Below are 18,232 nucleotides of genomic sequence, written 5' to 3'. Positions count from 1 at the left end.
CGGTAAGGAGGCGTATCATATGTCCCAATAGGCCGAAGAAACTACGCTACTTGAGACTGAATGTGAGAAGGACCTAGGTGTGTATGTTGACAATGAGCTGAAGTTCTCGGGCCATTGCGAGAAGGTAAATCAGGCAAATAAATTATTGGGTCTTATAAGAAGGTCGTTCAGATATCAAGAGTCCTAGACGGTCCGTCCCTCGTAACGATCTTCAAGAGTGAATTGCTTCCCCCATCTAGACTTCTGTCATCCCGTCTGGTCCCCGAGATATGCTAGGGACTGTCAGTTGGTTGAAAATGTTCAGAGGGCCACCAGACTGGTGCCTGCACTTCGGCAACTCAGCTACCCTGAGCTTATACTACAGACGGGCAAGGGGTGACCTAATTGAAGTATATAAGCATCTCAAGAGGCACTACTCAGTCGAGTGCCCTTACTTGGAGCTGGCGGACGCTCGCCCCACAAGGGGTCACAGCTCAAGATTGAAGAAGCCGCAAGTCCAGAAAACTGTGAGGGCAAACTTTTTCGGAGTGAGAGTTGTAAACTCTTGGAACAATCTACCAGAAAGTGTTGTGACAGCACCGAGTGTGAGCTCTTTCAAGACAAGACTTGACCAACACTGGAGCAGGTTCAGGTACATTCAGGAGTCGGTGCATGCCCAGTACCTGCCAACAGTACGTGACAGAGACGTGACCGATCGCCCAAGCGGCTAACGAGCCGATTATTTGGTGAAGAGGCGCAGTTTATAACTTAAGCAAGTTGCATTATGGTTATATATAAACTTCTGTAATCAGAGGCGACAGGGACTTAATTATTATAAACTTTTGCTTTTTACTTTTTTCCTCTTCGCCCTGATCGGCTCGTTAGCCGTCCCTAGGGGAGTGCTGGGCCCCGCAGTGGATGAATTGACCTGGGCCCCGCACCCCCCTAGGGACGGCCCTGTTGGTCAGGCTCACCAGTCTACAGTTGTTCGTGAAATGACGATCGCCCTTCCAATCACTGGAGACCTTTTGTTCATCCAGGCATTTGCAGAACAGGATCTCCAGGGGCTCGGCAAGCTCGATGCACCAAGTCAGGGCCGGAACTCTTATGGACCTTTAGCTTTGACAGTTTATTTCTTATACCCTCTTCTCTGAACACAGAGCCAAGAAAACAAAAAGTTTTAAAAGGTTTAGAAAAAATACAGGCGATATACAATAAAAACGTAACATTATACCAAAATTTACCTTCAACAAAACTAAAAAAAAAAGAGCATTCGAATTTAAAATCAAGAAAAATGACGAGACCTACGAACAAAACTAAAATCAGAAAAAAATAAAATAAAATATACAGGGGATATTATTACCTTAATTTAGACGAGCCTTAGTGCGAAAAACACAACAATTCACAGGAAGCCGTATCACAAATGGACTTTATACTGATGCAAGGTTTCCAAATGAGGAGGTCCGTCTCACAGTTGCTCCTGCCAAAAACTGAGAAATCAGATTGTGAAAACGGGTGGTCATGTTGGTGGGCGTGGTTACGGATAGCTGAATGTGGTGGTTGTGTGATTAACTGGCCTGTTCGGAGGGAACGGCCCAAGTGCTCATGGATGCGAGTTATCAAATGTCTTTTTGTTTTACCTATATATGCTGCCCTACAGCTAGCACACGTAAATTGTTAAACAACTGAGGATTGCAGGTGTGTGGGTATGGTGTCTTTAATTTTAACGATTTTTTTAATTGAACTCTGGGTTTTGAAGACCAGTCTAAGAGAAATTTGTGGATATAATTCATTGAAAAGCTTCTTAAGCTTGTTTCTAAGGGTGAAACTGAGCGGGCCTGTGTGCGGAATGGTGAAATAGATAGAATATTTAGGAACGGTGTGGATTTAAACTTTTTAAAACTTTTTGTTTTCTAGGCTCTGATGATGGAAAACGATTTTCCGAAACCTTTGACCTTATGTCAGCAGATGCATTGCCTAACTATGCTGGTCACTCATCCTTCAGGTGGTCTCCTGAATCTGGTTGGTAAGGTGAGGTCAGCTTAACGCGGTCACTAATTCTGGTGTTGGGTGAGGTAAGGACCGCGGGGCTCCCATTAGCGCGGGGCCCGGGGCGGTCGCACCGGTTGCCATACCCTTGGGACGGCTCTGCTGACCGACATACTGTAGTATGTAAAGTACTTTAGAGCATTATCAGAGATGCCGCGATGGAACATCTACTGCGAAACAACCTTGTAAAGGATTGACAACACGGTTTTATGCCGGGGCGCTCCTGCTTAACACAATTGCTCATGGTATTGGATATTTGGATCCATATTCTGGAACGGGGTGGTAATATAGACAACATATATTTAGATTTTACCAAGGCTTTTGACAGTGTACCCCATGAAAGGCTGAAAATCAAAGTGGAAGGGTACGGAATTCGAGGAAATGACCTTGCGCGGATAGAAGACTTTCTACATGACCGCAAGCAGTGTTTGGTGATTAATGGCACGAAATCATCATCTGTACCTGTCACAAGCAGGGTACCACAGGGCAGTGTATTGGGCCCGCTGTTGTTTGTTTGTTTCATAAATGACATGCCTGATGCTGTACACTCCTCCATACAAATGTTCGCGAAAGATGCCAAGTTATTTCGGGAAATCAAGAACCAAGCGGACTGTGAAGAGCTGCAGAAGGATCTCTGTATGCTCCAAGGATGGTCTAAGAAATGGCTGCCTAGATTCAATGTCACGAAGTGTAAGAGAATGCACTGGGGCGTACCGACGGTAAGGAGGCGTATCATATGTCCCAATGAGATGAAGAAACTGCACTATTTGAGACTGAATGTGAGAAGAAGGTAAATCAGGCAAATACATTTTTGGGTCTTATAAGAAGGTCGTTCAGATATCTAGACGTCCGTCCCTCGTAACGATCTTCAGGAGTGAGGTGCTTCCCCATCTGGAGTACTGTCACCCAGTCTGGTCCCCGAAATAAACTAAGGGCTGTCAGTTTATTGAAAATGTTTAAAGGAGGGCCACCAGACTGGTGCCTGCACTTCGGCCCCTCAACTACCCTGAGAGATTGGAGCGCCCGAACTTGCCAAGCTTATACTGCAGACGGGAAGGGGCGACCTAATTGAGGTGTATAAGCATCTCAAGGGGCTCTACTCAGTCGAGTGTCCTTACCTGGAGCTGGCGGACACTCGCCCCACAAGGGGTCACAACTCAAGGATGAAAAGGCCACTGGTCCAGAAAACTGTGAGGGCAAACTTTTTTCGGAGTGAGAGTTGTGAACTCTTGGAACAATCCGCCAGAAAGTGTTGTGACGGCATCTAGTGCGAGCTCTTTCAAGACCAGAATTGACCAACACTGGAGCAGGTTCGAGTACATTCAGGAGCCGGTGCATGCCCAGTACTTGCCAACATTGCGTGACAGAGACGTGACCGATCGCCCACGCAGCTAGCGAGCCGATTAGTGGTGAAGAGGATAAAAACGAAAATTACTATTGGCGGGACCGAGGTGTCTCCTTTTGAACTTCATGACATTGAATCTTAGCAGCCATTTCCTCGACCATTCATGAAGCTCACAGATATCTTTCTGCAGCTCTTCACAGTCTGTCTGGTTCTTAATTTCCCTAAATAACTTGGCATCGTCCGCAAACATTGGTATGGAGGAGTGTATAGCTTCTGGCATGTCATTAATGAAACAAACAACAATGGGCCCAATACACTGCCCTGTGGTACCCCGCTAGTCTCAGGTACACATGACGCTTTCGTACCATTAATCACCACACACTGCTTGCGGTCATGTAGAAGGTCTCCGATCCACACTCGGACACTTCCCCGAATCCCGTACCCTTCCAGTTTAATTCTCTGCCTTTCATGAGGTACACTGTTGAAAGCCTTGGTAAAATCTAGGTCTATATTGTCGATATTTCTGCCTTGTTCTAGAATTTGAATCCGAACATTTAGTATCTTGAGTAATTGTGTTAAGCAGGATCTTCCCGACATAAAACCGTGTTGGAAGATTTATATCCATTGATCGAAAAGTAATCCGTAATGAATCGGGTGAGCGATTAGCGGTACTCGGGGCTTTGCACGGTACTATAATTATACTATACGTGACATCTTGATCTGCCCAGCACTGTACTACGTCAGGTGTTCTCTCGAAGGTGGGTTTCATCCGTTTGGTCACTGATCGACCTCTTGGTTAGCCGCTTGGGCGGTCGGTCACGTCTTGGATACGCACTGTTGGCAATGTATCTGAACCTGCGCCAGTGCTGGTCAAGTCTGGCCTAAAATATACTCACTTTCGGTGCCGTCACAATTAACACTTTTTGGCAGGTTAGTGCGAGAGTTTACAACTCTTACTGCAATAAAGTTTGTCCTGATAATTTTCAGAATGTGTGGCTTCTTTAACCTGAAGCAAAGTATACTACCTCGAGTGGAGCGGGCATCAGCTAGTTCCAGACATGAACACTCGACTGAGTAATTCCCTCTGAGGTCTATTAAATCAACCCTTGTCCATTTTTAGTGTTTACTTTATACGTCCATAAATAAACTACAAATATTGGTCATGCACTACCTCCGTGTGGGTAGTTACACAGACTCAGATCAGGACAAGACGGAGGAGTTAAACATAGTTGTTCCTCAGTGTTCACAAGAGAGAATGCGAAAAGTCTTCCTGAGCATGAGGAAGGACGGTTTTACACAGCGCCGACGCACATTGTGTTCCTAGAACAGGGTATAAAAAAAAATGTCAACAGAGCCCTGGCCCAGACATGGTGCGTCCCAGAATGCTCGGAGAGTTGTGCAACAAACTTGCTAATCCCCTTGAGATCCTCTTTTATACTGTAGATGCCTGGATGAGCAAATGGTCCCAGTGACTGGAAAATGGCTATTTTTAGTCCTATATTCAAGAAGGGCGATCGTCACTCCACGAATAATTATAGACCAGTGAGCCTGACCAGCTTAGTGTGTAAAGTACTATAGAGCATTATAAGAGATGCTCTGGTGGGACATCTACGAAACAACGTTGTGAGGGATTGTCAACATGGTTTTATGCCGGGACACTCCTGCTTAACAATTACTGAAGGTGCAGGATGTTTGGACTCAAATTCTCGAGCAGGGTGACAATATCGACAATATATACAGGGGGTGTAATTGAATTTTGCCAAGGCTTTCGACAGAGTACTCCATGAAAGGCTGAGAATTGAACTGGAAGGGTACGAGATTCGAGGAAGTGTCCTAGCATGGATCGGAGGCTTTCTCTATGACACGAAATCGCCATGCATACGCTTTACAAGCGGGATACCACAGGGCAATGTGCTGGGCCCGTTGTTGCTTGTTTGTTTCACTAGTCTGGTGTCTGCGATACGGCACTTCAGTTACCCAGAGAGATTAGAACACCTGAAATTGTCTAGCTTATACTGTAGGCGGGTGATGGGTGATTTAATTGAAGTTTATAAACATCTTAAAGAACACTACTCAATCGGGTGTCCATATCTGGAGCTGGCGGACGCCCGCCCCACTAAGGGTCACAGCTTAAGGTTGAAGAAACCACAAGTTCGTAAAATTGCGAGGGCAAACTTTTTCGTAGAGAGAATTGTAAACTCTTGGAACAATCTACCAAAGAGTGTTGTGACGGCACCGAGTGTGAGCTCATTCAAAACCAGATTTGACCAACACTGGCGCAGATACAGACACATTCAGAAGCCAGTGCATGTCCAGTACTTGCCAACAGTGTGAAACAGAGATATGACTAACCGCCCGAGCGGCTAACAAGCCGATCAGTGGCGAAGAGCATAAAAAAAAAAAGACGGAGGCGTTTAATAAATATTTTCACTCGGTGTTTACATGAAAGGATGCAAACAACCTACGGACCTGCTTTTGAGGATTGACACAACACGAGCACTGTAGAAGAGAAGGGGTGAGTTATAGAGTTATAGAAGTTTATAAGCTCCTCAAGGTAAGACATTACCCAGTGAAGTGTACACAATTGTCTGTATCTGGAGTTAGCGGATGGCCGCACCTCACAGCCATCAGTACAGAAAACAATTAGAGCAAATTTCGTTGGAGTAAAGAGTTGTGAACTACTCGTATTGTAATAACCTGCCATGCCTAGTACTTGTCAACAGTGTGTAACAGACCCCGTTCATATCCAGTACTTGTCTAAGGTAAAATTAAATTATAATTTCCCTGCACACACACCTATCTATACTGGTGGAGGTGTTGCACCAGTGGTGTCGTGTATGGGTAGCAGAAGCTGGCGGTTTCCACCATTGGGGATAATTATTTGCTGTGATAAACCAAGTCTTTAATGTGTGTCTTTGATGACGCCAAACACTGGAGGACGACTGAAGATGTTGATTAAAAGCCGTCATGTAAAGGACGGTATTCACCGAGGAGGTGGATAACTCTGTGCTGTGCTATCAATAATTTATGTTACTTCATTATTACTCTCTGACGGGTGTCTGGGTGTGCTTTGTGTTGCCGTGTATGTTTGTGTAAACAATCTCTCTCTCTCTCTCTCTCTCTCTCTCTGCGCAAATACTATGTCTCCCCCTTTAAATTTGTCGGTGTCTGCATACCCTGTACCTCACCTGTCATACAACAGCTAACTATCCCCTGTACCTCACCTGTCATACAACAGCTAACTATCCCCTGTACCTCACCTGTCATACAACAGCTAACTATCCCCTGTACCTCACCTGCCATACAATAGCTAACTATCCCCTGTACCTCACCTGCCATACAACAGCTAACTATCCCCTGTACCTCACCTGCCATACAACAGTTTACTATCCCCTGTACCTCACCTGTCATACAACAGCTAACTATACCTCACCTGTGCCTGTACCTCACCCATACAACAGCTAACTATCCCCTACCTCACCTGCCATACAACAGTATCCCCTGTCACCTGCCATACAACAGCCAACTATCCCCTGTACCTCACCTGCCATACAACAGCTAACTATCCCCTGTACCTCCTGTCATACAACAGCTAACTATCCCCTGTACCTCACCTGTCATACAACAGCTAACTATCCCCTGCACCTCACCTGCCACACAACAGCTAACTATCCCCTGTACCTCACCTGCCATACAACAGCTAACTATCCCCTGTACCTCTCCTGCCATACAACAGCTAACTATCCCCTGTACCTCACTTGTCATACAACAGCTAACTATCCCCTGTATCTCTCCTGTCATACAACAGCTAACTATCCCCTGTACCTCACCTGCCATACAACAGCTAACTATCCCCTGTACCTCACCTGTCATACAACAGCTAACTATCCCCTATACCTCACCTGTCATACAACAGCTAACTATCCCCTGTATCTCTCCTGTCATACAACAGCTAACTATCCCCTGTACTTCACCTGTCATACAACAGCTAACTATCCCCTGTACCTCACCTGTCATACAACAGCTAACTATCCCCTTTACCTTACCTGCCATACAACAGCTAACTATCCCCTGTACCTCACCTGCCATACAACAGCTAACTATCCCCTGTACCTCACCTGCCATACAACAGCTAACTATCCCCTGTACCTCACCTGCCATACAACAGCTAACCAGCCAACGTACGAACAGACTAAACCCCTTAAAAGTGTAGCGGGGCACAACCCATACTAAGGTGCTAATATTAAAGTGATGTACAGCTACAGACAACATTCCCTGCACACACGGCATCTACTTCTGGGTCACACACATATGATTGGTTTATATCAAATAACTCTAGTTTTCTTTACATATTATGTCGGAGCCAGAAAATGAAAAAAAATAAGCACTTCCTGATACAAAGAAAAACCTGAGAACATAAGTTAAAATTCCAATCTCCTTCACCTAATGATCCTCACGCTAGATACTGCCATGTGTCCAGGGAATTTTGTCCGCAACTGTACTTAGGCCTGGTCCTCTGTGACTGGGGAGGCATTGACAAACTTGAAAAAATTTAAAAATAAAGCCCTTAGACTAAGGTACTCAATATGAGGAAAGAACTAGGTATACCCAGCGTCAGAGATAAAATAATTGAACTCAACCTCATGATAGCCCCGAGGCTCTTGTGTAGTGATCCTGACAACATTGTTTCCATGAAACTGACAGAATATATGAGTTATAGAACTGGTGAATCTAAATGGATCCAAACTACAGCTACACAAATGAAGATGTTGGGACTAAAGTCACTAGACAATCGGCAAAAAGATGAGACACAGCGGCGCTTCCTGCCACCCTGGTGGACAGTTCCCTGTATCACAACACCCACATACCCGCCTAAGAGACTGTCCACACATAATCCTTATCTCCAATACACCGCCAAAGTGAGAGCTCTTGACCACACACATAACCTACAGACTGAAAGTAACATCACACAGACCATCTACACTGACGACTCTCTTAACATTGTCTGTGGGAGGGCTGGAAGTGCTGTCATTGTGACTCAGCCTAACGGTAATGTAATAGAGAAAGGAGCTAGAATTAGTAACGGGGCATCCACTCTACAAACTGAACTATTTGCCATACTCACAGCCCTGAAACTTGTTGAAGACACTGCCACTGACAGCCTCATCATCACTGACTCCTTATCCTCACTACTTGCCCTTGATGCCCTAAACTCAGATTGTCACCCGCTTGTCTCTGAAGCCAGACACAAGCATATGTGTCTTGTTGACGGGGTATCAGGATCAAGCTGCTGTGGATCCCCCCTCACACAGGCCTTAGTGGACATGGTAAAGTTGATGCCTCAGCTAAACTCGCGTCCAACAATGACAATGTTGAGTACAATCTATGGAGCAAGTAACAAGATCACTAGATTACAGGATGTTGTAACTGCTAGATTAAGGTTAGGATATAATTACTTCTGGCAGTATGTCCCTCGGGCAGATGTGAACAAAAGAAAAGTGTGTGGTCAGACATATGGCCACACACTTCAACACTACGTCTTAAACTGAGAAAAAATAGAGAACCTTTTCGGGACAGTTCCATGTGTAATAAACTGTGTATACACTGATGCAGCACTTTATCTCTGATGGCAATACAGTATAGTTGATATACTAAAGCTGTATCCACATTTCGCATATAGTACCTACGTCTATGTAATGAGCTAAACACTGTACTAGAAATACTCTATAAAATTCAAAGCCACAATAATCTGACCACTGGGGTCTAATAAACACCCTTTGTGACCTCTACTCTGTAATTCTTTTTGCACTACCGCTCACAGGAGCAAGGGATGCACAATAAACTAGCTGCTGTCCGCGGCAAATTTCAAATTCAATTATCGTTTCGGTCTTTATTTTTTTAGTTCATCATCGTTATTTATGGTTGGTTTAAGTTTTTCTTAGCAACATATCATATACGTGACATAAATGCATTGTGTAGCCTTCGCATCACCTTAGATGAAGTTTAGTTTTCTGTCAAATATAATTTTTAAGGAATCATCATCATACTTATCGTTCAACAAGTGAGGTCAATCCTTGATCCTTGTTTCCTCCCTCATCCTGTTGTAATCACCATTGTTATATTTTAACCTTGGTCAGCTCACACCAGGTACAAATTAAGTGGCAGTCAAAGTTGAAGGACAATGTCACATGATGGCGAGTGTCAACAGGGGTTAGATGGTCCAATTTGGCCACCTACCATGGTTTTGGCGTTTGTTCACCTCGGTATTTTTTTATATCATATTCGCCACTTATCAGCTTACTAACCGTTTGTGCGCTCTATCCACCTGTGGTGCTTGGTAGTGAGGGTCACCTGGATAACACCCTTCTCACGTGTGTCCGGGCCGAGGCTCGAACCCCTGACATATAAGTGAGAGTTATGCGCGTGTACTTCAGCAGCCCTTTAATTCTTGTCTGAAGGGCAGACTGAGAATCCCACATAAGCACTTTGTTCAGTCCCCCTCTGTTCGTAGTGCTCGACCAGTTGGGTAATCTGCTGGCAATTAATTTTCACTTGTCAGTTGATATACTCGGGGTCAATATACATTGCCAGTTATCATTCTCAGATTTTTTTCGGAATAATTTTACGAAATTAATTATAATAGGTTTAACTGAACAGTAAAATGTGTCATTCTACGTTTGTTATTAAGATTTTTAAACTATTGCAGTTCTTCGATTTCAAGTTTTAATAGAATCTGAAAGTCTTCAATATATATATATATATATATATATATATATATATATATATATATATATATATATATATATATATATATATATATATATATATATATATATATATATATATTTCATGTAAATCCACAATGAAAACGTGGATAAGATAAATCTTGATAAAATCACACGGGAAAATGGAAACAACAGAGTACCTTAGCTTTCGTCTTTATTCAGGACATCTTCAGGACATATTCAGGACATCTCTGAAGATGTCTTGAATAAAGACGAAAGCTAAGGTACTCTGTTGTTTCCATTTTCCCGTGTGATTTTATCAAGGTATATATATATATATATATATATATATATATATATATATATATATATATATATATATATATATATATATATATATATATATATATATATATGTGTGTGTGTGTGTGTGTGTGTGTGTGTGTATGTGTGTGGACACTTTTACTGCATAATTATAACGTGGGGAGAGAACTCTAGTCCACCTCCACAGTGTGGGGGGCAGGATCACCACCACTGAACTATTAGCCGTCCAATGGAAGCAATGAGCCAATCCTGGTGTAAGGCAACAAGTATGTCTCAGGGACCAGCCTCACTCCATGTAACCCTGCGACAAGTTTTACCCAGCCACTGGACAGTACAGTACTTTTAGGAAATATTATGTAAATGAACACTACCAAAGTCACACTCTGGTGGGAGTTAATATGATGTATAAATGGTTTCAGTGTGTATTGTCTGACTTCATCATACACTTACTACACTACTCGCTCAGTATACACACACCACACATACGATAACACATATAACACGAGCGGCCTAATGCCCCACTATATGATGGGCCGATAATCGCCAACAAAGGAATTACCCATAGAGAGGAGCGGGACACTGAGAATCAATGTATTATTTGTCATAAGAGTCACAAAGGCAGGTTTCGGTGACAAACAAAAAAGAATGTGCAACAGATTAGCGAGTAAGGCTCGGCTGGCAGTGAGCCGGCCGGCCCCGACCTGATAAACACGACAGCAAAGTATGTTCACTATTTCTACCTTGTTTAAAAATAAAGTCACCTTGATGCATGATGAAAAATTCGTTCACTTTTTTCTTTTTTCTTTTTCCTTTTTGCAAAACGCTGGCAATCAAAGCGGTGGATTCACATAGAGGAAACTGACAATTTTTTTGTGTTTTTCTTTGCCTTTCACTTGCATTGTAATTGTGGGCTTTGATGTGAGTTGCAGCTCGCTGTGAGGAGTTTTGGGCTGCGGCAGTATCTACAAAGCTGAGTGATGCGTCCTACGTATTAAGAGAGACTGGCCATTGTCTCCACACTCCCTGGTCTGCAAGATATCTAAACAGTTCTTCCTCTTTGTTACACCTCACAGCTCTGGTGGTGAAGCCGCTACCACCACACACCTTCGCTACCTGTCACACCTTACACCACTACTACTACCTGTCACACCTTACACCACTACTACTACCTGTCACACCTTACACCACTACTACTACCTGTCACACCTTACACCACTACTACCTGTCACACCTTACACCACTACTACTTGTCACACCTTACACCACTACTACTACCTATCACACCTTACACCACTACTACCTGTCACACCTTACACCACCACTACTACCTGTCACACCTTACACCACTACTACCTGTCACACCTTACACCACTACTACCTGGGTCACACCTACACCACCACTACTACCTGTCACACCTTAATACACCACCACTACTACCTGTCACACCTTACACCACTACTACTATCTGTCACTAACCTTACAACCACTACTACCTGTCACACCTTACAATCACTACTACTACCTGTCACACCTTACACCACTACTACTACCTATTGTCAAGACCTACACCACCACTACTACCCGTCACACCTACACCACTACTACTATCTGTCACACCTTACACCCACTACCACCATCACACCTACACCACTACTACCTGTCAGCTAATCTACAACTAATTACTACCTGTCACACCTTACACCACCACTACTACCTGTCACACCCACACCACTACTTTCACACCTGTCACACCCACACCCCACTACTACCATCTGTCACACACCTTACACCACTCACTACCTGTCACACCTTACACCACTACTACCTGTCACACCTTACACCACTACTACTACCCTGTCACACCTACAACCACAATTAACACCCGCCACACCCTTACACCACTACTACTACTACCTGTCACACTCATAACCACTACTACCTGTCACTAATCTTACACCACTACTACCTGTCACACCTACACCACTACTACTACCCGTCACACCTACACCACTACTACTACCTGTCACTAATCTACACCACCACTACTACCCAGTCGCTAATCTTACACCACTACTACCTGTCACTAATCTACACCACTACTACTACCTGTCACACCTTACACCACTACTACTACCTGTCACACCTTACACCACCACTACTACCTGTCACACCTTACACCACTACTACCTGTCACACCTTACACCACTACTACTACCTGTCACACCTTACACCACCACTACTACCTGTCACACCTTACACCACTACTACCTGTCACACCTTACACCACTACTACCTGCCACACCTTACACCACTAATACCTGTCACAATCTTACAACCACTACTACTACCTGTCACAATCTTACACCACCACTACTACCTGTCACACCTTTACACCACTACTACCTGTCACACCTTACAATCTCACTACTACACCTGTCACACCTTACAACTAATTACCACTCCGTCACACCTACATCACCACTACCACCTGTCACAATCTACACCACTACTACCTGTCACACCTTACACCACTACCGCCTGTCACACCTTATACCACCACTACTACCTGTCACACCTATACCACTACCTTCACTACCTGTCACACCTTACACCACTACTACCTGTCACACCTTACACCACTACTACTACCTGTCACACCTTACACCACCACTACTACCAGTCACACCTTACACCACTACTACTACCTGTCACACCTTACACCACTACTTCCTGTCACACCTTACACCACTACTACTACCTGTCACACCTTACACCACCACTACTACTTGTCACACCTTACACCACTACTACCTGTCACACCTTACACCACTACTACTACCTGTCACACCTTACACCACTACTACTACCTGTCACACCTTACACCACCACTACTACCTGTCACACCTTACACCACTACTACCTGTCACACCTTACACCTAAGAGGGTTAAACCATCGTCCTCAAAGAGTTAAGCCATCGTCCTCAAAGGGTTAAGCCATCGTCCTCAAAGGGTTAAACCATCGTCCTCAAAGGGGTTAAGTCTTTGAGGACGATGGTTTAAACCTTTGAGGACGATGGTTTAAGGACTACTCGCTACACAGGCAAATTAGGTGAGAGGTTCATAACTAAAATACCTTCGTTCAATCTATTAAATGTTTAAGTATTTTGACTCTGAGCTGTATGGTTATTTTAGGTTAGGTTAGGTGAAGCTTGATTAGGTTAGGTTAGGTTGAATGTGTGTGTGTATGTATGTATGTATGTATGTATGTATGTATGTATGTATGTATGGATGGGTGGTGGGGATGTTGTTAGTACAGAGAATAACAACGCGTCACCATAAGGACAAAGAGAAATGCATTAAAGGTGATGCTGTCAAGAAACACTGAAGATATGCCAATTACCACCACAAGCTTGCGCACAAGACCCGCTGCGCCTTTGTCCATAACACACTACGCAAAAACTCAAGTAATATGTAATTTTCGTGTTAATTATATACCGGACAATATTTTCATTTTCAGAATCTGTAATTACCGTTCGATAAATCATGAATTTTAAGGACGATAATTGAGTGGCAGTAACAGCAGCAGCGGCGGCCACCATCCATCACGGTAGTGAGGAGTTTCCCTCCTGTACCAACGAGAAACAAATGTTGACGAAAAACTTGTGGGCAGTGACTTACGAGATGAAGTTAGAGAGCTCGGAGTGAACTGAAGCCGTGACTGTTAGAGAGCTCGGGGTAAACTGTGGCAATGACTGGTAAGAATGCGCGTGGCAGTGACTGGTTTAGGAAGAACACGTGATAAAGCAGGGGGGAGACACTGTAGGGGGTGGTAGCAACACCCGAGGTACAGTGTATGTAGGAACTGTTGAATATACTATAACATCTTACATTTATTTTAGATTTTGTTAGCTGAGTATAACGGTTTGTTCAGCGTGCGTGACTTTACTGTGACTGCCAGAAGTATCGATACAAGTGACCCTTGAGTCTGCAGTCTTAAAGGTGAAACGGACTCCGCTGATTTGACAGGTGTTAAGATTTCTTCATCCTCTGGTAAAGTAAACAAGAAGTTCCCTGGCGGACACCAGATTGCCAGCGTGTAACTCTCGAGCTCAGGATTTCTCCCTCAGCTGCAACACTGTCAGATGTGCTTCAATACAACAGCTAAAGCCAGAGGTTTCGTAAAGCAGTGCGAGAGACAGTCATGGTTACCGCTCTACACCTCCTTTAACATGTCTGGTCAACTTAACCTGCAACAACCACCAGAACGGAGCACTTCATCCGAACAGAGGTTGACATAATAAATCTTAAGTGACATTTCAAAACTTTTAACTCAGAAACATCAACAGCAGTATTTCTAGCCATAAAAACCTACGATATAATTCAGCGAGTTGACCTCCTCGTACTGAGTTTGTGTGGATTCCGTCCCATGTTGAAATTAGGTATAATGACTGTGCTGATAGACTGGCCAATGAGTCATGTAAGAAAGAAAATGTTGACCGTGACCTTGGCCTGTCCAATGCTGTACACATACAAGTCAAAATCATGAACTCTGATCTAGAAGAACTGAGAAATGCAGAGAGACCTGGCAATTGTAGCATTAGTAAATATGACAAATTTTGTGACAAGAGGTACCGGTATGGCCAGCATAAGGACAGAACTAGACAATGTGATATAGTTGTGGACAGACTTAGGCAAGGATACAGACACATCTGGCAAGTTAGCAACGCTGTACCCATACCGGAACACTCAGCCTGTAAACTTTATGATAAACCTTTAAAGCATACACTTGAACACTATATTATTGAATGTGACACTGTCAAAGACTTCAGGCCACCTGGCTTATTGTATCATGAACTATGTAATTATTACACTGAATCAGGGGTAATTGAGGATATTTTTGCTGTTTATCCAAAATTTGCTTGTACACACTGATTAGTCCTCAAATATAATATGACTTCTACTGCATATGAACCATTGTCCTGCATGGCAGTGAACAGTGATATCACCCACATGACTCTGACCTATATATACGGTTAATGAATATGAGCTATTTCTTTGTGTATGAACCTCTGTTCTGCATGGCAGTGAGAAGTGATAGCGCCCTCACACCTCAGTGTCAAGACCTGACTGAATTACTCAGAATAGCCAAACTGTACTCCAAGCTTTGCCAATAAATTTGTTAACTTAACAATCCTCGTGAAGACTTATGCTTTAGCTGTAAGATAGCACCTGCTTTATTTTGTGAAAAGATTCTTAATTGAATGAACTGAGGTAGTCAAGCTTCCAGTAATATTATTTAGGATTCATGGACTGGTCATTAAAAACGTGTGTAGTACCAGAATCAATTAGTTTAACGTCAATTGTAGGCAAATTACTAAGCAATAATTTCAAACTCAATTCGAAATCACCTGGAGAAGCACAAATTGATCAATGATTCCCAACATGGTCTCACAGGTGGGTGATGATGTCTGACAAATCTATTATCATTCTTTTCAACTGTTTTTGAATCAGTGGATGACGGACACGATTATGATGTGGTTTACCTCGACTTTAGCAAAGCCTTCGACAGGGTCCCCCACGGAAGACTAATACGTAAAGTGGAGGCTCATGGAATTGGAGATGTTCTAAACTGAGTTAAGGCGTGGTAACAAGACAGGAAACAGAGTCAACATTAATGGCACTAAATCCGACTGGTGTAACGTCACTAGTGGAGTGCCCTAAGGCTCAGTACTTATACCATTACTATTTATTATATACATAAATGACATAGATATAGGCGAAGACAACAACATAAGTAAATTTGCGGACGACACAAAAATAGGGCGTTTAATTAAATCTGACGAGGACGCCCCAAAGCTACAGGATGATCTAAATAAAATTTTCGCATGGTCTGAAAAATGGCAGATGAAATTTAATGTAGACAAATGTAAAATACTTAGCCTAGGAGATGTAAACAGAGAAACCAGATATCAGATGAACAACGTTGACATAAAGAAATTCGACTGTGAGAAAGATTTACGGGTAATGATAATTAGGAAGCTTAAACTAAGATAACAATGTGTATTTGCTCGAAACAAGGCTAATAAAGTACTTGGGTTCATTCAAAGGAGTGTTAGTTACAAGACTAGCGAGGTTATCCTAAAACAATATCTTGCGCTTGTGAGACCCCACTTGGATTATGCAGTTCAGTTCTGGTCACCGTACTACAGAATGGATATCGAATACCTTGGAAGCATTTAGAGGAGGATGACAAGACTAATCCCGGGCATTAGAAACCTTGAGTATAGAGACAGACTAAAGCATCGAAATTGGCTCTCCCTCGAGAGACGTAGAGTGAGGGGTGATATGATCGAGGTATATAAACGGAAGTCAGGGTTAAACAAACGTGATATAACAAAGGTACTTATTATGCAACCAGGAACGAACTCGAAGCAATGGTTTTAAGTTACACAAATCTATATTTAGGCGCGAGATAGGTAATCACTGGTTTGGAAATAGAGTATTGGATGAATGGAACAAGTTACCAAACATCATCATTAACTGGAACATGCTGGATAGCTTCAAATATAAATTGGGCGGATACATAAGCGATAGGGGTTGGGTGTAAACGGGACTGCCCAGTATGGTCCAATAGGCCAGCTGCAGTTTCCTCCAACTACTTTATCGAGGTTCCAGCTACTTTTTCCAGGCTCCAGCTACTTTATAAAGGCTCCAGCTACTTTATCCAGGCTCCAGCTACTTTATCCAGGCTCCAGCTACTTTATCCAGGCTCCAGCTACTTTATCCAGGCTCCAGCTACTTTAACTAGGCTCCAGCTACTTCTATTAGGCTCCAACTACTTTATAAACGCTCCAGCTACTTTATCCAGGCTCCAGCTACTTTATCCAGGCTCCAGCTACTTTATCCAGGCTCCAGCTACTTTAACTAGGCTCCAGCTACTTTAACTAGGCTCCAGCTACTTCTATTAGGCTCCAACTACTTTATCCAGGCTCCAGCTACTCTAACCAAGCTCCAGCTACTTTGTAAACGCTCCAGCTACTTTATCCAGGCTCCAGCTACTTTATCCAGGCTCCAGCTACTTTAACTAGGCTCCAGCTACTTTATCCAGGCTCCAGCTACTTTATCCAGGCTCCAGCTACTCTAACCAAGCTCCAGCTACTTTGTAAACGCTCCAGCTACTTTATCCAGGCTCCAGCTACTTTATCCAGGCTCCAGCTACTTTATCCAGGCTCCAGCTACTTTCACCAACTTTTACAAGGCACCACTTACTTTAATCAAGCAAATTCATTAAGAACAGTTTCACAGTTAACATGAAGCATATATGCCAGAGTCGGGGAGTCACAAAAAGAACACTCACAAGCGCATCGGGAAGAGTAGGAGCGTGAGAGGCGAGACAATACCCTCAGGTCTAGTGTACTGAGCAGTATATAAATAAGGTCCTGGCGTGGAGAGTAGACCCAAGTAATGTGTGAACACTGGCGGCGATGAGTGAGTCTCCCTGTGTGAATGACTGTGCGGAACCGATTTTTATATAGGGCAACAAAGAAGTCTAATTGGCTATAAGTTTCCTGGATTCTAAGTGGTCTAAAGCTAAAGAAAGAAGATATGAGATGTTCTCATGAACTGTGAATCATTTGGATCAATTAGGTCGGACTAGCTCGGGTTACCCACTGCTTTCGATACCAATAAGAAACAATAGTTTATTAATCTGCAATAAATAACATTAAAATCCTTTACATTCATAATTCAAGTACGAGAATAATATTGAAATAAGTAGGAATATTAACTAAACATAGAGAAATGTTACAT

The sequence above is a fragment of the Homarus americanus genome, unplaced genomic scaffold (assembly GCF_018991925.1).
Source record: "Homarus americanus isolate GMGI-L3 unplaced genomic scaffold, GMGI_Hamer_2.0 scaffold52806, whole genome shotgun sequence".
In the NCBI taxonomy this organism is placed as follows: Eukaryota; Metazoa; Arthropoda; class Malacostraca; order Decapoda; family Nephropidae; genus Homarus; species Homarus americanus.
The sequence above is the reverse complement of the archived record's forward strand: the minus strand, read 5'-3'. Positions refer to the sequence as shown.